The following is a 23,655-nucleotide window of genomic DNA, read 5'->3' on the forward strand; positions in this document are numbered from 1 at the left end:
TTCCCAGCAATTATGTGACACACATCCATAGGCATCACATCACACATAATTTTATCTTGAATTTTCAACTGCAACTCCACTTTACACTGTTCATTCACTAACAAATGATGTCCCTTTTGAAGACGTGACACCTTGTAGGGTGTTGGATGTTTCATTGTCTTTATTTTCAATTTCTCCACCACTTTTGTAGAGACCAAATTATCAATACTGCCACTATCAATTTCATCATTTGGCAACATTTTCCTTGAACCTTGCACATATTCTTGAACAAATTCTTTCTCTGTGCTAGTTGAACAACTTCCTTGCTGGCTTTAACAAAACTTTGTTAACTACCAAAGATTCCCCTTTCTCTGGTACATTTTCTTCTTCTGACACCTTTATTGCTTCTTCTTCAGTCTGAGCAACAATTACATTCCTCTGATTTGTTCCTGCATTTTCTGGGCACTCATAGGCTCTATGTCCCAACTTGTTACATCTGTAACATCTGATTTCTCTTCCTCTGCCTCTGCCTCCTCTTCCTCTGAAAAAACTCCTTCTACCACTTGCATCACCTTCTGTGGGTGTATGCTGATTCGAGTTGTTGCTAGCTCCATCTCTAGGTGCTGTAGATCTTACTCTACCACCTTGACTTCCCCTTCCTCAGAAAGTACCTCTACTGCTGGTAGATTGCTTCCTCATGAGTTTTTCTTCTGCCTTCAATACCATCTGATAAGCCTCTTCTACCGTTTTAGGAGACAACACACTTATCTAATTTTGGATCTCCATTTTGAAACCATTTATATATCTTGCAACCTTCTCATCTGTATCTTGAATTTGTCCAGCTCTTATGCTTACTTTGTAAAATTCCTCTGTGTATTCTTTCACTGTCAAAGACCTCTTTCTAAGATTCTGCATCTGTCTATATAATGAAAGTTGATAATGACTTGGAAAAAACTTACCTCTCAACTTTTCCACCATCCTGTTCCAAATTTTAATAGGCTGCTTACCAAGTCTTTTTCTTTCTGCCTGCACTCCATCCCACCAAAGTGTTGCATGTCCTTTCAATTTTGTGACAACAAATTTTACTCTCTTTCCTTCTTCCATTTCTTCATAATCAAAGAATTTTTCCATGTCATTAATCAATTCTATCAACTCCTCAGGGTTTAAACATCCTGTATAAACTGAACCCTCAAGTTTGGGTTTAGATGTGGATCCCAACACTGATTTAAATAATCTCATTTCAAGAGTAACTTCTGCAGGTTCCTCTTCTTCTGCAGCTTCAACTTCAGGCTCACTGACATCTCCATCTCTTTGATTTCCCATTTCCACTGCTTCCAATCTAGCTTGCATTTGTTTCATAGCTTCCAACACTTCAGCATTTTCAACTGGTCTTCCTCCAACTTTGAAAGCCATATTGGATTTCTTTGTCTGATGTTTGAGATCCTGATCAATGTCAATAGGCTTCCCTGATACCACTAATGGTGGGCTGGTTGCAGGTGTTAAGGATAATCATTCAAAACTAGAAACAATCTCTTCAAGTTTAGGCTGGTCTTCTTCTTCGGTTTCCTTTGGAGTATCAGTCATCAACCTCTAATTTTAGATATTCTACTAAAAAAACAACACTATTATATTTACCTGATATATGGAAAACCTTCTATTTTCCACAGAACCGAAAGTAATTAAAACCATAGTTTATAACCTTATCACATCTGTCATTCCACAAACCTTTATCGCGTTAATTCTCCGCCGTCGATCTCAACACACAATCCGACGGTTATCACTTTGTCCGCTCACCAAATAGTCCAGATGATCTCCACCATTGATCAATTCCACTTGATCCAATGGTTGTCGCGTAATCTAGCATGGAATCTTGCACAATGTATAACGAGCCGAGAGCACAGGAGAAAAGTAATTTTCCCGTGCTATGTGTCGGTCGCTAAGTGTAATCGCATAAAATTTCAAAATACTGAACTTACCACCTTGAGACCATGCGAGAAACAACTTTCACCATCGAAGACCGCTTTTCTATTCTGTTTAACTTCTACGCTTATTAGCACGCGATAACCCTTAGATCTATGGGATCTGTCGATTGGACGGTTCAGACCTTTTCCTAGGTTTCTTGCGAATTTATCAGGTTTTCCTCATTCCGCCAAGGTTTTAGTGCTTCCACCAAGTTTAATTTGTCTCTAAGTTATATTCAGGATATTTCTAACTAAACTCCATGGTTTCGAAATACATTCGAATTAACTCAATACACAGTGAATCAAATATTTAAACGCGATAACACAAGATTATATAAAATCTAGTTTTAAAGAGCCCAAACTAGAAATCAACAACACTCAGAGATATTTGAAGGAACTTCAAACCTCCGGGATTGACCATTCATGCACAAAATACATAGAAATATAGAGAGACTTCAAATTTTACAGTCTAATCCTCCACAGCTAAATCCCTTTACATTAATTCAAAACTTACATAAATACCTGTTCATAGAATCAACCAGATCCTAAATCAATGGATCGAAACTACCTAATCCTATCTAATCTGCATGACATTCTCCTCGAGAATCTCAAATAAGCCTAACTACTTAAATTTATTACAAGATAATACAAATCCCTGAATTCTAGCTCCAATCCTACCTAGAAAGCTTTGTAAAGTGACAGCTAAAGGATCCCACTCCTTTGCTTGTAATTTTTTTTTTTTGTATTTTTGAAATAAAATTTGAAGCCTTTTGTCTTCAACCCTCATTTTCTTGCATCACTAACCCTACAAACCCTCCTCACAGTGGAACACAGGAGGACACCACTAACGCAGGACATAGGCCGGGAAAAATACAGAAGTGTGTGAAATCAAGGGCACATGACGTTATCATCAACTTGGGAGAAGAAATACAGTGGGGCGAAGCCATGGACACTGTCGAACGAGTCTTGGTGGGAAGAGTTCGGGGCAAGAACTATACAACGACACGATTAAAACAATGGGTTGCAGAAGTATGGGGACAACACCTGGCCGAGCTACCTTTCGTTCAACCTTTTGTTCACGGTTGGTTTACACTGCGATTTTCTCAGGCCGAGCATACAAATTGGGTACTGTCATCCTTCTGGCATATTGAATAGGCCCCTCTGTTGCTGAGGAGATGGAGCCCCCTTTTTGATCTAGAGAGGGAGCAGTTAGGGGATGGGTCTCTATGGGTTCGCCTCCCGAGGCTGATGCTACAATTCTGGTCTGAGGACATCTTCAGACGCATAGGGAACTCTCTAGGCACCTTCCTAGAATACGAAAAATCATACCTCTCCACTGAAATCATGGCTTATGAGAGGATCTTAGTCAGTTTGGACATCAAAGAAGGACTACAAGAGAAAATTACTCTGTGTTGGAGGAACTTCACGTGAACGTAGATCCTTGATTACGAAGGGGTTCCATTTAGGTGCAATCGCTGCCATAAAGTGGTTAACCTCTACAAGGATTGCCCCTTGATTGGAAAAGCGAGGAACAGATACAAGGGGAAGACAATACCTACAAAGGATCCTCAGGCACCAACAATACACACCTATTTGGATGAAGAAATGGAACACTCGAGCCCTGAAGTAGCAGAGAATTCCCCGCCCTTGGAGACTCCAAAGAAGCATGGCAAAGCATCTTTTTGACCACCCTCTCCTCCACTGACTAGGTCAAGGGCGGCTGCAGAAGCCGCACTATCTTCAGCTATGTCCTCTTCTGAACCCTGCTTTGTACAATACTCTAATTTATCTCAATGCATGGATGTTTCAATGGGATTTCAACGGAGCTCTGTTTTTATGCCAGCCCCCCCCATTACCCTGACTTACTCTCTACATCCCCTCCCCCTGTTTACTCCTGTGCCCCCCCATCCTTCCCACAGGTGAAACCATCTGCATCCTCTGATTCTGATCAAGGTTCTCTTCTCCACAGATACTCGCTTCGTTCCCGATCTCGATCACAGGCCCATGACTCCATAGGCATTGGTCTGGTATTCTTCCCCCATCCCTCATAAGCCCCCTAGAGGGTGACCATCCTCCCTATCCAAAGTCAAGCGACAGGCTGGGGAGGAGATTGTCGCGGGGTGACAACTTAATATAGACCGGGTTCTTAGAGAAAAAAACACCCTGGGATCGTCCCTCCCCGAAGCTACTCTCTTTTAGTTGTTAAGGGATAGCTAGCCCTGAGAAAAAACTAGCTTTGCGAAGGCTTCTTAAGACTTAACATATTGATGTTGTTTTCTTACAAGAAACCCAAGGCCTTGTTGAAGCCATCTCTCACTTCCTCGAATCCATGCTTCCCAGATGGTCCTTCCAAGCCCTTGATGTAAATGGTCGTTCGGGGGGCATAGCCTTGGGTTACAATCACCGCTCTCTCAAGTTGTGTAACATTTGGGGAGGCATTGGACACACAGGGGCATAAATTTTCTCATCTGAACTGGGTACAAACATCAGATTGATTAATGTATACAGGCCTCGTCATCATCGTGAAGTATTTTGGGAATAATTTTTGACCTCTAACCTCCTGTAACCTGACAAAATCATCTTGGGAGGGGACCTTAATTTCTATGTTGGTTCTCATATTCTTGGGGAAATCATGCTCAGGTCGATCCCCTATCTGCTTTCTTTAAAAATATTCTAGAGAACAACAACTTTATTGATATCCCTTTGCAAAGATTCTACATACATGGAGGAACAAAAGGATTGGAGAGGACAACCTTGCAAGAAGGCTTGATTGATTCCTCATCAAGGAATAATTACAAGGTATGGGCTTCATATTTAGACAGTGGGTTGGATCAGGTGGTATATTTGACTACTCGTCGATATTCCTTGACATAAGGGTTGGAATATGCAAACCTAGAGCCCCCTTCAAATTCAATACCACCTGGTTGAAGGATGTCTCCTATACTTGATTGGTCACTGACTTCTGGAAGTCCCACCCCCCTGCTGCTGGTGGGAACATAACAAAAGGCCTTGTCAAAAAATTAAAAGAGACAAAAAGGCTGTCAAAAATCCGGGCACATAGTAAGTGAGAACAGGAAGTACAAACCCTAAGGGGCATTGAATCATAAATTTCTTCTTTGGAGGATGAGAAAGGAGGGGTTTTCATATCAAGAGATCAAAAGGATAAGCTCACCGAGTTAATATTCAAGAGAGGAAAAATCCTAAAAGATCGGGAAGAAACATGGAGATTGAGAAGTAGAGCAATATGGTTGATGGAGGGAGATGACAACACAAAATTTTTCCACAATTTTGAAAATGGCCGAAAGGTAATCAATACCATATGGAAACTAAAAAATGAGCAGGGAAATGAAGTGCATACCTTCTAGCAACTGGCCTCTCTGGCCACAACACACTTCAAACAGATCTATTAGGAACCCCCCCCAATGCACTTGCTGAAGTCATCAGAGTAGCACAACTCTTCCCTCGGTTTGTAGATCAGGAGAGTGCTATGGAGTTGAACAGGGCAGTCACTATATGGGAATTGGAGGCTACGTTGAAATGGTTTAAGCGTGACAAGAGTCCTGGATTATATGGCTGGTCAATGGAGTTCTATATAAATCTTTTTGAAATCCTTGGAGATGATCTACTTAAGGTCACTGAAGAATGTAGGACCACTAGTCGAATGTATGGGGCCATCAATTCCACTTTCATCACTCTCATCCCCAAATAAAATAACCCGACCTCCTTAAATGACTTCCTCCCCATCTCCCCGTGCAATTGCATTTATGAAATCATTGCCAAAATCATAGAAAACTGTCTCCGACCCATTCTATCCACCCACATCTCCTCAGAACAATTTTCCTTCCTTTGGGATCGTCAGATTCATGAAGCCATTGGTACTGCTTAGGAATTGATGCACTCCATCAAGACGAAGAAGATTAAAGGTATGATCATAAAGGAAAACCTCTCAAAGGCTTTTGATTAGGTAAGTTGGATATACCTCCGAATGCTCCTAACTCATTTAGGATTCCCATATGAGTTTATAAAATGGATCATGTGTTGCATCACAAACATATCCTTTAGTGTCTTGGTCAATGGAACAACAACAACTTTCTTTTACTCTGAAAGAGGCCTCAAGAAAGGGTGCCCCTTGTCCCCTTTGCTATTTCTGTTGGTTATGGAGGGGCTTAGTAGACTTATAAAATATATGCACCATAGAGGAAGACTCAGTGGAATTAGGATCACTGAAATATGCATAATAACTCATTTACTCTTCGTGGATGATGTGTTGATATTCCTCAATCGTGGAATTGGGGACTTGACTACCTTACAAAACACCATCTCCCTTTTTCAAACTGCAATAGGCAGCAATTCTAAATCCACCATTACAACTATTGGTTGCACCCCACATGAGATCCAATTTACTCTTGACCGGTTCCCCTTCACCCTTTTATAGTTGGAGGATGGACTCAGGTATCTCGGTTACACCTTGAAACCCCATGGCTACAAAATAGCTGACTGGACATGGTTAATATCAAAGCTAGAAAGAAGACTCAATATATGGTACCATAAGTATCTCTCTAGGGCCGGAAGAATAGTTCTCATCAAAGCTGTTCTTGGAGCCACCCCAATGTACTGGATGTCCCTAGCTTGGATACCTAGAGGAATCCTTACTAGAATACAAAATCTCTGTTGCAGGTTCCTTTAGAAAGGAAAACAAACAGGGAGGATTTTTGCATGGGAAAAATGGGATTTTCTTACCTTCCCAAAGAAATGGGGAGGGTGGGGCAAAGAAAAATTGGAATATTTCTCCTCTGCTCTTGTGGTCAAGTTAGGATGGAAACTGATCACAACAAATAGCCTTTAGACTATAGTGGCTTCCTCTAAGTACATCGCTCCCCTAAATATGATGGATTGTTTTAGACAGATGAGCAGGAATAAAAAAGGGATCTCGACCATCTGGAAAGAAGTGCTAAAATTTTTTCCACTCATCTGAGATGGACTCACTTGGAGAATACAAGCAGTCACATTTGTATGCATCGGGCTAGACCCATGGATTGGGTGTGGTAACTCCCACAAGCTACCATAAGAACTCAAGCTCCTCCTTGCCAACTCTGGCATTACTCACATCAACCACATTTCTGACATGGATCGATCCACCTTCCTCCACCAAGCCTGGAAATCTGCTCACAGTCTGCACATTCCTCAATAGTGGCATCAATATTGGGTGGACTACACAACTGCCTTAACCGAATCACACATCATAATAGTAGAAGGGTAGGATGAGATTATTTGGGCACATGCAAAAAACGGGCGATACTCTCCCAAAGAGAGATACCTCTGCTTAGCAAGCATTCACAAAACTCAGCCTATAGAACTATGGTGGAAAAGCACGTGGAAACTCAAAGCACCCCCTAGAACCAAACTACTCATGTGGTCAATTTTGAAAAACAAGACTCCCACCGGAGAAAATTTGATCAAGAGAGGACAAAATGGACCTTTTTGGTGCAGCTTATGCAAAGTCAGCTCAGAATATGCAGATCACCTCTTCCTCACCTGCCCTATCACTATAGACCTCTGAATATCTGTCCTCTCGAACATCCCCACTCAGTGCACATGGCGGGGCTTGTCTACCATAGAAGCTTGGACCACATGGTGGACATCCTCAACCCCAACAAAGGCTAGAAACCTTCCCCTCCTTATCTGCTGGGAAATCTAGATTGCTCGTAACTGTCTCATTTTTCAGAATATCGTTCCTCACTATCCCTCCATCTCTACCCGACTTCTGGAAGATTATAACAACATTCCTGAAGACAACGACAATCCCCCCACCAAGACATATTGTCCCAAAAAAAATTGACCACACCCAGCCATGGGCATTTTTTGATGGATCTGCACAAGAAGCAAGGTATGGGGATGGTGCCATCCTATATCTTTCAGATTCCCATCACTTCCAAATCCTAATGGGGCTTGGAGGGGGCACAAACAATTTTGCAGAGCTCATCATTGCCAAACACCTCCTTCAGTTTTCTTTAGAAAAACATTGCAGGAACCTACAACTTTTTGGGGACTAAAAAATTGTATGCAATTGGATTAATAAAACATCAAACTGTTATGCTTACACTCTGAGGCCTATCCTGGATGAGGCCCATATACTCATCTCTTTATTTGACAACTTTTCTTGTTGTCATATATACAGGGAATGAAACTCACTTGCTGATATGCTATCCAAGGAGGCAGCAATTAGGCCACTTGACATATGGATGATACAGGAGCAGAAGGATGGAGCACACTACCAGTATTACCATTGCCCTTTCATGGACAATACAATATAGGCTCAACAAGAGCCTGCTTTTTTGCTATATGTTAATATTTTCATGTTTATATATTACCAGTTGTATTTACAGACATACATACTCTTTGAGTAGAGTATTTTTTGATAACCTTATATGAACATTACTGAAGGCAGATCCTCCATGCGCGAAGAGCTTACTTTTTGTATTCCTCTACTTGACAGGCACATAGCCTCATATGCTGCATATGCGAAGAGCATCTACAACATGTAATTTTCCTTAAATAATGAAAATTATGATGTTTCCAAAGGGAAAAAAAAGAGGTGATCAACTCCTATATCAAAGATCAAAAGTATCTCTTTATCTCAAATAATAGTAAGAAGAAAATAAAAATTGCTAAAATAACTAGGATAGATTATAAATAGTATTTAGAAGTACCAGAAGATGACATTGTCACTTAGTGATGTTCTTGCTTTCACATGACCAGTTCGTGATGATTGTACTTTCACATTGCCCTGCATTAATGATTTCTCTTTCATTTTGCTTTACTGGTTAACTTGAAATTAACGAGAAATGGTGTTTACTTGGAAAAAATAATCTTTGCAATATTTTTCCGAAGTTTAAATATTGTATGGAATTATATCAATAGAGAGGACGAGATTGCAACTTTGTAATATATTTGCATTCACAATGTCGAGTTTTCTTTTACTCTCTTTCAATTATTCATATGAAATAAAGTTTAGTGCAACTGAGTTTTTTTTTTTGGTTTCTAAGTTTATGAAGAGATGTTATTTACCAGTTTAGTTGAGATAATGTTTAGTGAAAGAAAGAAAGAAATAATTTTTTTTAACATCCACGAGGCTAAAGATAGCCTATGGGACAGATTGCTTCTTCATCTGCTTGATGTATTCGACCCTTTTTCTGTGAAGCTTCACAATAAATGTTTCCAGCTTCTAGAGAAACCCCTCGCTAAATAGATTATCCCAAGAGCTAGCTGCCATCATATCTGCATAACTTTCCTTGTTGTCTTTGAAGGCCTCACATTCTAAATTGAAATGTTTTTCTATTCCCACTTTCCTGGAAGAACAAAAAATGCATACCCTTTCCTCCCACACTTCCTTTGGCCTTTTCCAGTGCCCTGTTTCACAATGGAGTTGAATGAATACTTGGTCAATAAATTTTAGTGAAGTGTAAGTTTGTTTTTAAAGGTCTATGACTGAGTTGTTGTTTTAAAAAGTTTGTGATTGAGTTGTTGTGGTTTTACAATTTAGTGAACTACGTGATGAGTTGTTTTTTTTGGTTTAGAAGTTCATGATGAGATGCTATTTTCCAGTTAAGTTGAGATAATGTTAAGTGAATGAATACTTCATCAATAAAGTTTAGTGCAACTTCATCGTGTTTGTTTTTAAAGGTTCGTGATTGAGTTTTTGTTGTTATTGATTTTAAAACTTCGTGATTGACTTGTTGTGGTTTTACAATTAAGATAATGCTATGAAGATTTTTTTTGTCATATTTTTTTGGTATAATTAGTGATTGAATTGTTGTGGTTTTACAATTAAGATAATGTTATGAAGAATTTTTTTGTCATATTTTTTTGGTATAATTAGCTCAGAATTAGGTAGAGATTTTTTGGAATCACAAGTTTCAGTTTGTGTTGTAAACTCTCCACAATCAAAGGCTTTAGGAGTCTTTTAGGGTGCTGAATCCATAATTCATATACAGTTAAAAACTGAGGAATGCATTCCTTCGGTGGTTTGTTCTTGATTTAAGAGATTTCAACCCTCTCAATCATCTCCTACAAACCTCCGCCTAATCTGCAATCAATCCCATGGACTAAAACTCCTAAAACATAGAAGAAAACCACTTCAACCATGCAAAAACAACCCCTAAAACCACCCAGAATTGTCCCTCAAGTCTCGACCTACTCCATAGATCTACTTGGCCTCCAAACAATATTAGGAAATCACCAACCGACTCCTCCTTTCTTTGTTGAAGTCTACTCTTTAGATATGCGTCCCAAATAGATGTATCCCTTGTGATTTGGATGTGCTAATGAGGTCTCACAACCCTCCAAAGAGCACCTCTAACTCCAAGCTTACCTAAACTTGTTGACAAATTAGCCCACTTGAACATATAAAAAATAATATCTCTCTTTATAGACCTCTAATCTCAATTATTTTTGTGGCCCCTAGTCATTTTAGGGTCCTCTATCATCTCCATAAGTCAAATCAATGATAACCCTCATGGTTTTGGCCCCACTTTTTTGGGTACAAAGCCCCAAGCTTGGGTTCTAAGGCCACAAAGCACATTTGTGGTGCTCCTTCCTCCAAACCTTGAACCCGAGGGCTTGGAGTACCTCCAAAGCTACAAATATCAACAAGAGGTATTATATGCTAATGTATAATTGTTTGACATGATGATGCAAGAGCATGAGGCTTGAAGGCGAAAGGCTTCAAACTTATTCAAAAAATACAAAAAAAGTTTACAAGAAAAGGAGTGGGATCCTTTAGCTATCAATTTACAAGCTTTCTAGATAGGATTTGAGCTAGGATTTAGGGATTGAGTAGCTTTGTAATAAATTCATGCAGTTTTGATTCAGTTAAGATTCTTGAGGAGAATATCAACGAGATTAGATATTGGTTAAGATTAGGCAAATTCGATCCAGTGTTTTAAGGATCTGATTGTTAGGATGGAATAATATTTATGTAAGTAATGAATGATTTTATAAGGATTTTGACTAATTCGAATGATTTTGGTCATATATGATTAAGTTGTAGAAAACATAACTCTATGTATTTATGTTGTGTAAGTGGTCAATCTCGGAGGTCTTGCGTCCCTCCACAGTGTCTCTGTGTATCATTAAATTTCCAGTTTGGCTTGAAATATTAGAGTTTTGTGTGATTGCTTTTAAATTCTTTTCATTGTGTATTAGCAACTACAAAAGTGAGAGTGTACGGATTTCTTGATCCAGGAATGAAGTGCCACACTCATTCCTAACTGTTGATTTCATTTTCAATGCCTTACATCATAGTCAACAACAGGGGTTGGCTTTGGTTTTAACCCATGTAAAAATAGAAGTCCAGTGAGCCGTAGGATCTAATGGCATTTGTTATCCAATGGATATTGGGTCTTAGGATGGTCGGGATGTTAATCTAAAACTCGGACCAAATTTTTATAAATGGATGTTCATAAATCTATCGGCTTTGTGAGGCGGGTAATGTCGCATGGATCTCCGTGTGATATCACAGTGACCATCAGATCACTGTTGACTGTTGACCATTGGATCGATGATTAATATCGCATCGCATGTTCATGAGTGAATGAACTTGGCATATAGGAGTTGCGATTTACGATTTGCGATGTGCGATGATCAATGATTAATATTGCATCGCAAGGTTCAAGAGTGAGTAACCCGTGCCAGCGGAGTTGTGAAATGCGACGTGCGATACGAGGAGCGCTGATTAATATCACATCGCATGGTTATGAGTGAATGAACCTTGCCTAGAGGAATTGCGATTGTGACATGAGATGTATAAGGGATTTGTAAGGCACCTGTTGTTGTGGCTAAATTAAGCAGTTATGATAATTTAGTAGTATCGATAACTTTGGAGGTAGATGATTGATACTCCGTAAGAAATCCAAGAAGAAATTCTGCCCGAACTTGAAGAAATTGTTTCCGGCTTTGAAAGATTGTCACTAACACCTGCACCCAGGACACCATTTGTGGTATCAGAGTAGCTTACTGATATTGAACAGGATCTCAAGGATCAGAAAAAAAATCCCACATGGTTGTTAGAGTTGGAGGAAGAGGTGGTGGTCAAAGAAGAGGACGATCGGTTGCAAATGTTGAAGTGTTGGAAGCTATGCAACAGATGCAAGCTAGATTGGAAGCAGTGGAAATGGGAAGAGATGAAGATTCTGGGGATGTCAGTGAACCTTAAGCTGGAGCTACAGAAGATGAAGAACCTGCAGATGTAACTCCTGAAATGAGATTCTTAGGTCATTTTTGAGATTTTACATCCAAGCTTAGACTTGAAGTCTCAATTTACACAGGAAGTTTAAGCCCTGAGGAATCGATAGACTGGAAAAATGATATGGAGAAATTATTCGATTATGAAGAAACATATGAAGGAAAGATAGTGAAGTTTGCTGTCACAAAACTGAAAGGATACGCAGCACTTTGATGGGATGGAGTGCAGGTGGAAAGAAGAAGACTTGGCAAACAACCAATTAAGAATTGGAACAGGATGGTGGAAAAATTGAAAAGTAAGTTTCTGCTAAGTGATTATCAACAAACATTATTTAGACAGATGCAAAATCTTAGACAAAGTTCTATGATAGTAAAGGAATACACAAAGGAATTCTACAAAGTGAGTACGAGAGTAGGAAAAATTCAAGATACAGATGAGAAGGTTTCCAGATATGTGAATGGTCTTAGAATTGACATTCAAGATGAGGTAAGTGTACAGTCTCCTAAAACAGTAGAAGAGGCTTACCAGATGGTATTGAAGGCTGAAGGAAAAATCATGAGGAAGAAGTCTGCCAGAAATAGAGGTACTTTCCGAGGAAGGGGAAGACAAGGTAGTAGAGGAAGATCTACAGCGTCTGGAGATGGAGCTATCAACAACTCAAGTCAGCATGCACCCACAGGAGGTGATGCAAGTGGCAGAGGGAGTTTTTCCAGAGGAAGAGGAGGTCGAGAAGTTAAATGTTACAGATGTAACAAACTGGGACATAAAGCTTATGAGTGCCCAGAAAATATAGGAATGAATCAAAGGAATGCAATTGTTGCAAAAGCTGAAGAGGAAGCAACAAAGGTAATAGATGAAGAGAATGTACCAGAGAAAGGGGAATCTTTGGTAGTCAACAAAATTTTGTTAAAATCAGCTAAGGAAATTGTTGAACCAGCACAAAGGAAAACCTTGTTCAGGACTGTGTGCAAAGTTCAAGGGAAGTGTTGTTATATGATAATAGATAGTGGTACTACAGATAATTTGGTCTCCACAGAAATGGTGGAGAAGTTGAAATTGAAAGCAAAGAAACATCGAACACCTTATAAGGTGTCATGGCTTCAAAAGGGATATCAGTTGGTAGTGAATGAGCAATGTGAAGTGGAGTTGCAGTTGGGAAAATACAGACACAAAATCTTGTGCGATGTAATTCCTATGGATGTGTGTCATATATTGTTGGGTAGACCATGGTGGTATGACAGAGGAGCTATGCATGATGGAAAGAAGAACACATACAAATTTAGCAAAGATGGTGTTAATCATACATTGTTGCCAATAGAAGAAGAGGATACATCGAAGAAACCCGATTCAAAGACCCTATTTCTGAGTGGAAGGGAGTAATTACGACAAATAGAAGAAGATGAGGTTAGTTTTGCGTTGTTTTTCAAACCTAAGGTAATAATTACTTCCACAAAAGTTTCTGATTTACCAATTGAAATTCAAGATATGTTGGACAGTTATTGTGATATCATTGTAGATGATTTGCTTGATGAGTTACCACCCATTAGAAAAATCAGTCATCACATAGATTTGATTCTAGGAGAAAATCTACCTAATAAAGCAGCTTACAGGATGACTCCCATAGAGAATGAAGAGATTAGGAAACAGGTTGGGGAACTGCTAGACAAAGGACTAGTTAGAGAGAGTTTGATTCCTTGTGCAATGCCAAGAGTGTTGAGCCCAAAGAAGGATGGAGGCTGGAGAATGTGCACTGACTCATGAGAAATCAATAAGATAACAATCAGGTATAGATTTCCTTTACCTAGGATCAAAGATTTGATGGATTGTTTAAGTGGAGCTAGATATTTTACAAAGTTAGATTTAAAAATTGGTTATCATCAAATCAGAATTAGAGAGGGAGATGAGTGGAAAACTGCTTTTAAAACCAATGAAGGATTATATGGGTGGATGGTAATGCCTTTTGGATTGTCGAATGCCCCTAGTACATTTATGAGACTTATGAATGAAGTTCTGAAGGAGTTTAATGGTAAATTTGCAATAATATATCTGGATGATATATTAGTTTACAGAAGGTCTAAGGAGGAACATGTGAGACATCTGAGTTATGTCTTACAAAATTTAAAACAAGAAAAACCACTGTTAAATTTAAAGAAATGTTCATTCATGAAGGAGGAGTTGGTGTATTTGGGCTTTGTTATTTGTGTTGAGGGGTTAAAGATGGATCCAGAGAAGATCAAGGCTATCATGGAGTGGCCTTCACCAAAAAGTGTCTTTGAGGTAAGAAGTTTTCATGGTCTTGCTAGTTTTTACAGGAAATTCATAAGGAGTTTTAGTAAGATTAATGCTTTAATTATTGACATAATAAAGAAGGATAGACAACCATTTAAATGGATTGCTGAAGCAGAAAAGAACTTCCAACTGTTGAAGAGAAAGACTACTGAGAAACCTATTTTGATTTTTCCTGATTTTAATAAATCTTTTCAAGTGAAGTGTGATGCCAGTGGAGAAGCAATTGGAGCTATTTTGAGTTAGGAGGACAGGCCTGTAGCCCATGTTAGTGAAAAGCTAAATGAGACAAAAAATAAATATTCTTCTTATGACAAATAGTTTTATGCAGTGGTGCAGTCTTTGAAGAAGTGGAGACATTACTTGATGTCCAAGGAGTTAACATTGTATTCGGATAACCATGCATTACAGTACATTATGCAACAGCCAAATCTTAACCAAAAGCATGTAAAATGGGTAGAATACCTGCAAAGCTTTAATTTTGTATTAAAACATATAACTGGTCAATCAAACAAAGTAGCAAATGCCTTAAGTAGAAAAATAATTTTTGTTCAAAAAAGTCAAATTCAAGTGTTGGGTTTTGATTTCCTTAAAGAGTTATATGAGAATTATCTAGATTTTAAAGAGGCATTTGAAGCTTGTAGAAATCCTGTTTTGTTAGATAGAAGGAAGTGGCTGGATTATTTCCTGCAAGAGGGAATGTTGTTTAAAAGAAATCAATTGTGCATATGAAGTTGTTCTATAAGGGACAATTTAATCAAGGAGAAACATAGTGGAGGACTTGGAGGGAATTTTGGTGTATACAAAACTTATGAACAGTTGAACATGTTTTATTTTTGGCCAAAAATGAGGTCTGAAGTGGAAAGGTACGTGAAAAATTGTAAAGTTTGTCAGTACGCAATAGGAAGGAGTCAAAACACAGGTTTGTATGTTCCATTACCTATTCCAAATAGGCCTTGGGATATGGTAAGTAAGGACTTTGTTTTGGGTTTACCAAAAACTCAAAGAGGAAATGATTCAATTTATGTAGTAATTGACAGGTTTTCAAAAATGGTACATTTTATTTCATGTTATAAAACCAGTGATGCTACTCATATTTCTAATCTACTTTTTAAGGAGATTGTAAGATTACATGGGTTACCTAATAGCATTGTTTCAGGTAGAGACACCATATTTGTTGAACATTCTAGAGGACATTGTGGAAGAAGCTTGGAACTAAATTGAGTTTTAGTTCTACTTATCATCCTCAGATTGATGGACAGAGTGAAGTTGTAAATAGAAGCTTAGGTAATATTTTGAGAAGTCTTGCAGGTGAACATCCAAAATAGTGGGATCAAGTATTGGCACAAGCAGAATATGCATATAATGATTCTCTTAATAGGAGTACAGGGCAGAGTCCATTCCATATAATCTATGGAATGCACCCAAGAGGACTGTCTGAATTGAGAGACTTGGGAAAAGCCGCAAGGAAAAGTGCTAAAGGAGAAGCTTTTGCTACAGAAGTTCAAGCAATACATGAATATGTAAAACAACAACTACAGGACAACAACATAAAATACAAGGGCAGAGCAGATTTGAAGAAAAGAGAAGTTAATTTTGAGGTTGAAGATTTGGTTTTAGCACACCTGAGGAAGGAAAGATTTCCGAAAAGGGAGTATAATAAGCTAAAGTTTAAGAAAACTGGACCATGTAGAGTCTTGAGAAAATTTTCTGCAAATGCATATGAAATTGAATTACTCCCTGATATTGGAATATCTCAAATTTTTGATGTTGCTGACTTATACAGGTATGAAAAGGAATAGGCAGATGACATAGTAGAGGATCGAGAAGAGCAAGAGATTGATTGGGTAAAGAAGTTACCTATAGCAAAGGAATTGAAGCCAGAAAGGATTTTGGACAAGAAATTGTTGAAGAAGACAAGAGGACATGAGTATTTATAGTGTTTGGTCAAATTGAGGGATCAACCAATTGATGAAGCTACTTGGATGAAAAATTCCATGCTACAGAAGTTGGGAAGTTCTGTAGAGAGCTCATGGATAAGAGCCCATGAATAATTTTTTCCTCAGGAGTCTGATGCAGGAGCATGAGGCTTGAAGGCGAAAGGCTTCAAACTTATTCAAAATTATGGACTTTTGTTGTCAAAAGGTTGTATATGGTATGCAAAAACTGGCATGGAACTACATTATGTATGACTAATTGTCATATTCGCCAGTCATAGCTTAATAAATGAAAGAATGTTGCATTGCATTTGCATTAGGGGTTTGATAACAATGGTCAAATCCATTCTATAAAAGGATTTGAGTAGTGTGCAAGGTCATTGAAGCCCTTGATACTTTTAGTATGAGTTCCATAGTAGAATGTGTTCGAAGTCGGGACAAATGGGCCTCATAATTTTTATAAAAGGAATTTGGAAAAATTACAAGTGTGGAGGCATTATATTAATCCATGTGATTAAGTATTAATATGGTAATGATGATTAACACTAATATGCATTGTGCTTAATTGTTAAGAATTCCATCCATGGAGATCAATGCAAAGTAACAAAAAACATGGAGTCGATGAGAGCACAAAAGGGGGAATTTCCACATTACTTAAGATGGATTTTCACCTTGTGTGGTGCCAAGCTTTTAAAGAGGCCTCTATGGAAGTAGGCATGATCAATAGTAGGCTCGGATGAGAAAATGTCTGTAACTTGTCACTGAGTTTTTCGTCATGCCATAAAGTTTTAACAATGACTTCTACCAGGTGTGAATGTGTGGCCGCTATTGATGGAGGACAGGACAAAATACCCTCTCCATATTTAAATAGGACGACATCGCTTTGCACGAAGGTCTTGGACTTAGTGGGACCCCTAATATTACCTGAGATGGTATATTCCATGTAGGAAGGGTAAGAATACGTGGTTTCCATGTAGTATTTTGGATGATGTGGAGGTTAGGCTGATGAGGCACCTGGGAGACATGTGGTAGTGGTTTTGTAGTGCCAGTTGGCTTGGCCAATCCCACATGGTATTGAGGTGGAGGTAGACATGGCTGGGTGACATGTCACCATGGATCTTTGAGCCCTAGTATTATTTTGTAGTGTTTATTTGTAATGGCATGTGGTATATAGAAGACACAGAACAAAAACCTCCCCATTACATAAAGTAGATGCTCACATCCCGAAATGCTCTATATGTTGAAAGGGGTAAATTCCAAAGGAATAGCATGGGGTGTGGTGGTTCTATGGCCATGTGGGACTTTCTGAAGCATGGAAGAACCATGTAGGCCTCTTGGTAGTGCGACATGGCCATACTTGCTAATGTGGCAAGGTTAAATGATCAAATATTTAATTGAGCATAACTTTTGATCCAAGCATTGGTTCAAGATAAAATCTATATCACTGGAAATATATTGATGAGATGAATACAACAGTTTTGTCCAAATTTAGTTCTACACACTTTGGGTGAGAAGGAATTGAGGTAACCCCTTCTTCATAATGACACCATGGAGGTTAGGTTAATTAAAAGTAACACCTCATATTTAGCTAATATTTGTACAATGGGATGGGAGGAAGCATTACAGAGTGGTAACAAAGAAAAGGATCTACTCTAGACCTTTGCAGATAAGTTTTGGAGGTCTAATACAGAGTATCAAAGCACCCCGTTTTAGCACTTCGACTAAATGGACCTAGAAGGGAAACTTTTGCACTCTATTACAAAGTGTAGTGATTTATAGTGATTGTTTCTCAATGTGTGCAATGTGTTCTACTTTTAACATTTGAGTATGGATTGCATGTTGCATGCAAGTTTTGAAAATGATATGTTAATTATTTTATAATGATCATACTAACTTGAAACCTGATGTTTCAGATAACCTCACATCCCTATACTTATTGTAGGTTTTCGAAGGAAATAGGTAAATATGGTCCTTTTTATGTTGTTGGATAATAGTTATGTGTGTATGAAATCACATAAGATGAGAAAAAGGGGATGAATAGTAGAATGGAGTAGTGAAACACTGATAAATCCTAGCATGGATGGGAATAAGAGCCAGTGGAGAAAAGGAGAAAGGAAGGATACCATAACTAGATGGAAACCTTGAGAAGTATTAGAGCTAAGTTGAGTAGTTATAAGGTAAACAATGTAAGGATTTTCATGGCTCAGGTGTAGTAAGAAAAAGTAAATGAAATTATACTATGGAGCCTGTCATATTTGCAAAGGTAGAGGTAGCATGATCTAGGTGTGAACTACTTATGAAAGGATAAAGGTAAGCAAATTCCATAAGGATTTGGAAGGCATGAACTGAGCGCTGATGGTGTAGAAGGAAGTAGATCTAAGATAAGGCATAAGAAGATAAATGAGGACATAGTGAGAGGTGGAAATCCACTACATACTCCAGAGAGGAGGTTAGGTAGTCATGAGCAATTTTTGGTTCTGCATCTAAAATATATTATCAACATAAAAGGAAAGGAATATATTTCATGTTGAAATAATTTAAGAAAAAACTTGTGATATTTGATGGATAGGTAGAAGGTTGAGGAAGAAAAGGTGTGGTTTTTATGGATAAAGAAGGATTTTAGGGTACATGATTACTCTGAGTATATGAAGGCAAGATTATCCATTTTTAGACTTAAGGGCAAGGCTTATATTTGGTGGGAATAATTGACGAATGTAAAATATATTAGAGAAAAAGAGTTTTCGTATAGAATATTCGAGAGGTATTTGAAGGAAAAGTACCTATCTGAAAGGTGTTAATGTCAGTCTTTGCAGCCTTCCTCCAGTGATAAAACATACTCTTACAAAGTGATTTTAAGGTGTCAAGGTCAAATTTTGTCATTTCAGTGAGTCTTCAAGTAAAATTTGGTCACTAGGTATTACGTCTAGGGTTTGCTTTTACTCCTTTGAAAGTTGTCTAAATGTTGGTCCATGTCACTATTCAGCTGAGTGTACCATCATTCAAAGGGTTGTCATCATCATGCCAGGATCCAATGGGTCATTTTATACCTTGTTCATGCTTCAGTTGTGCCTAGGTAAGGTTCATTTCCCTCTCCTAGGGTTTTGAAGGTAATTTCTCTTGGATGGTCAAATTATCAGCAAACCTTGTATCCTGATGTTCATACACCTTCCCTATCCTTAATGTACCTTATTAAACACTTCCCATCACTGATATCCCTCAAATTCCTCATTTTCGCACAAACCCTAGTTTCTTGCTACAACTTGGCAATTTTCTAGGTTGGGCCTGTGTTCAGCCATTTTTGACCCTTTCCCCTCACTCAACCTTTGAAATTCCACTTTCCCCTACCTTCTAACATCCCTCCCTACTTCCAAAAATTTTATCAAGAATTTAGAAGCTCCTTATCCCCTTCATTTCACTTCATTTCTACAAATCCCCTGTTCCACACGGCGGGGTAGGTTTTACTCAAATGATGTTTCTGAGCAAGGAAAGATGAATTTGGAAAAACGGAGAGCGGTTTTTGTCCATAATAAGCCAAGGAAGAAAAACCTCCTTCACTTTTTACATAGGTGTCATGGTTTTAGATAAATGTCAAAAATACAGTTGCCTTGGGAGAATTGATGCACTTCTGAAGTGACCTTGGGAAAATCAAGTTTTCTCCTAGATTGGTTGGAAAAAAGACTTGCTTGATGAGTCCAATGATAACTATACACAAATAGCTTTAAAATGAGCTATCATAAGCTCAATTTGGAGTTGAGGAAGACCTTCAAACGTTGACTGCAATAGCACTATGCCTTTAGGCAACCTCATTTTGCGCATTTTGACCAGTCTTGGGAGATTTGATTTTTTACAGGGAAAATGAACTCGAAATTGAAAAATTCTAGCTGGGTTGGAAAGTAAACTCAATAAGCTTCCAACGAGCTATCCCATGCCCAATTTGGACACTGGGAAGGCCTCCAAAAGTCTCCTGCAAAAAGCATTACGCATTGGGTCACTGGCACGACGCATAGAGCTAGCACGACACATTGGGCTGCCCTCCAGAGTGCAAAAAATACACTGGTGCGGCGCATAGAGAAGGCGCAGCGTGTTGGGTTTGAGGCACGACGCATAGAGCTGCAAAGCCTGATTCTCTAAAAAACTCCCTCAAATTGCCAAAATCACTCAACTCTTCTAGTGTGAAAGTAAGTGAAGATCTTTTCCTTGCTAGTAAAGGAGTTTTTCTTAAAGTTTATGGTGGTTGTGTAAAAGAAAATTCAAAACCTAATTCCTTGCAATTTCTCAAAAGCCATTTCCTAGGGTTTGTATTTGTCATTTTTCTTCCAAGTTTGTTCTACCACTCCCTCATTTTTTCACTCCTCCATTCATTTTCTCAGCTTATCCACCCATTCCCTAACTCCCATATTCAATCATCCTTATCCCCAATTCCCATTTTCCCAAATCCTAACTACAAATCCCAAAACCCTAATTGCCATCCCAAACCCTAAATATCATCCCCTAAACCCTTTCATTCCCTAAAACCCTATAGCTAACATCAAACCCTCCCCTCATCAGTCTCGCTCATCCATGGAGCTCAAAAGCAAGCAATCGACAAGCTGCGAAGAGGAGGAAAATCAAATTGACCACACTTGAGCAAGAAATTCAAGCTGATCGTGAATCTTGGCTTGAGAGGAAAAACTTGCACTTGGAAAAGGATGCTAGTGAAGGCCAACAGGGGGAAGACATTGTTGAGGCGTATGGCTTATCATTACATGGCGAGAAACAAAGTCTGCAAGGTGAGAATCAGGAGCTTAAAGGCAAAATTGAAGAAGGCATCAAAGAGGCGAAAGGAGCATGAAGGACTTCAGATATTGGTTGAGGCTTCCTTGGCCCATCACAACACTTGATGGAGAAGACTCAGCCCAAATTTCAAAAAATTTGGGACACTTTTTGCATTTTTGGAATTTTTGGCACAAAAAACAGAGTTTTTTGCTCTATGCGTCGCGCCACCTGGCGCTCGATTTTTCTAGGAGCCTCCAAATGAAAAAAACTCAGCATTTTTGGATTTGGCATGGAAAAATATGCTTTCCTATCAATGGCCAAGAAATTTGAACATGTTTTGAGCCCTCAAAAAGGTCAAAAACACTCAAAAAATGACCTTACTGCCCCTATTTCGACACATAGGAAGCAGTGTTTGGAGAACTGACGTTTGGAGGGGAAAATTGAGGCCAAATTGAAAAATTCCACTTGGGTTGGAAAGTAGACAGGTAGGCCTTTCGAAAAAGTACACTTGGAGCAAATGTGGACACTTGGAAGGCCTTCAAAAGTGGGTCCAAATAGGCACTATGCATAGAGAATCAGGCACTGCGCATAGAGGAAATTTGGCCTAGTTTGACCAGGAATGCTTTGTTTTTCGCCCAAATTTTGCTAGTTTGACTTTTTCACATGCTTAGTGTAAAATTTGTGATGTAATTTAATATAAATTGATGGATCATGATGTAAATATGTCAAATTTTCACTCATGGAGGTAGATTCATCCATAAAAAGTTAGTTTGCAATTGAATGAATCAGTTCCCTAGTTTTTAGAGGCATGCTGTTCCACTGCCTACTTTGTAGTTCTCAGTTTAGAATTAGTTGTAACAGCTCCTAAACTCATGAGATGGACCCCTGGAGGCTAGGATGAATTTTTGTTTGCCTATATCTTATGTTTGTTCAGTCATTAGCATGGTTCAACTTTTTAGAAAGCCTTGAACTTCATTGTACACTCATATCAACATTTTGGCTAAGGAATTGAGACCAGGTTTTGCAACACTCTTTGGGATCCATGTGGAAATTTGTCTTGGTACAATTATTTCTTTGTAATTTTTAACTTGCTTATGTGTTATGTATGCCATTCTCTATCTTGTTTCTTCTTAACTAAACAAACAATAGTGTAAGTAGAATCTATTGAAATTGCAGTGCTCTACTTGAGGTTTGCTTTAGTTTCTTGATGTTTTCAGCTGTTTGTAGAAGATCCATGACTTTCCTTGCCCTCTTCAACTCCTCACCTGTCTAATCCTTCCATCTCATTCAATTTTAAGTGCCAAAAACAATTTGCTACCTTGCCCCATTGAGATATCTGCAAGACTGAGCCTCAATCCCCGCACCCAAAATCTACCTTTCCATCTGAGCCAACAAAAACATCATTTTATTCAATCAAAATCTCTTGCATATATACCTAGCCTAAGATCAGTATTTCTATCAGTCATATCAAGCCCTCATCGATCATATTTTGCTGAGATTGACCAGGAGAGAGCCCTCTCCTGACTTGGTAGGGCTAGCTACCAGGTTAAGCGTGGTTTGATGTTGTCCTAGATCCTACCTTTCTCAGCCTGAGGTAGATTTAGGCACTAACATAGTGGCGACCATACTGGGGAAGAAATTTTATTTTCATTGTTTGGATTTGTAGACTACAGAAGGAGCCTGAAGTTAGCCAGGTAGCCTTCGAAACGCTCTTGCTTTACATTAGCGAAAGTAGATGAAAGCTGCTTCAGTTAATCTCCGGTATAGTTTATAAACTGAACATTTGATCTAAACGATCACCCCAGTACATGTATCAAGTTAGATCTGATTGTTGATGGTGAAAAACGATTAGACATTGGAAAGGCTGAAATCATTCACTCGGCGATTCCAAATCATTTTTGAGATCAGATCCAAAGACTCCACTGGAGGATGATCCCGACCAACAGAAACATGAAAGGAAAATATGGAAAGATCACGTATTCAAGTTGGTATTTCATCCAAGACATTTTTTTCTTTGTTATAAATTATTTATTCTCTTTTCCTGAGAATGTCGAGAAGGCTTTGCAAAGTATACCATGTTTGAGAAGAGATCCTCAGCCTGCATTTGATTCCTTCCCTTTGAAGATTGTAAATACTAAAGATTTGCATGCCTTTGAGCTTGATCAAGACCCTTTTTCTGAATCTTGTGATATCCGTCTTCAAAATGATGAGCCTCAAGAGACCAAGACTGATTCTAATCCTTCTGTACATACCCCTATACCTTGTAAAATTCTAGATCGATACAAGCCTCTGATTTTACCTCCTATATCCCATGCTTTCCATAAAAATCATGACCTATATCTACCAAGATTTGATGGTGAACGCGACAATATCACTGCTGAGAGACATGTATTGAATTTTGAGTCCTTTCTTGACCTTTTTGAAGTTGATGAAGAAGATGTCAGTATTAGGATTTTTTCTCTTTCGTTGCAAGGCAAAGTCAAGAGTTGGTTCA

Source organism: Pinus tabuliformis, chromosome 2_2 (assembly GCF_031772625.1).
Source record: "Pinus tabuliformis cultivar Carrire ecotype Pingquan chromosome 2_2, CPIR1, whole genome shotgun sequence".
In the NCBI taxonomy this organism is placed as follows: Eukaryota; Viridiplantae; Streptophyta; class Pinopsida; order Pinales; family Pinaceae; genus Pinus; species Pinus tabuliformis.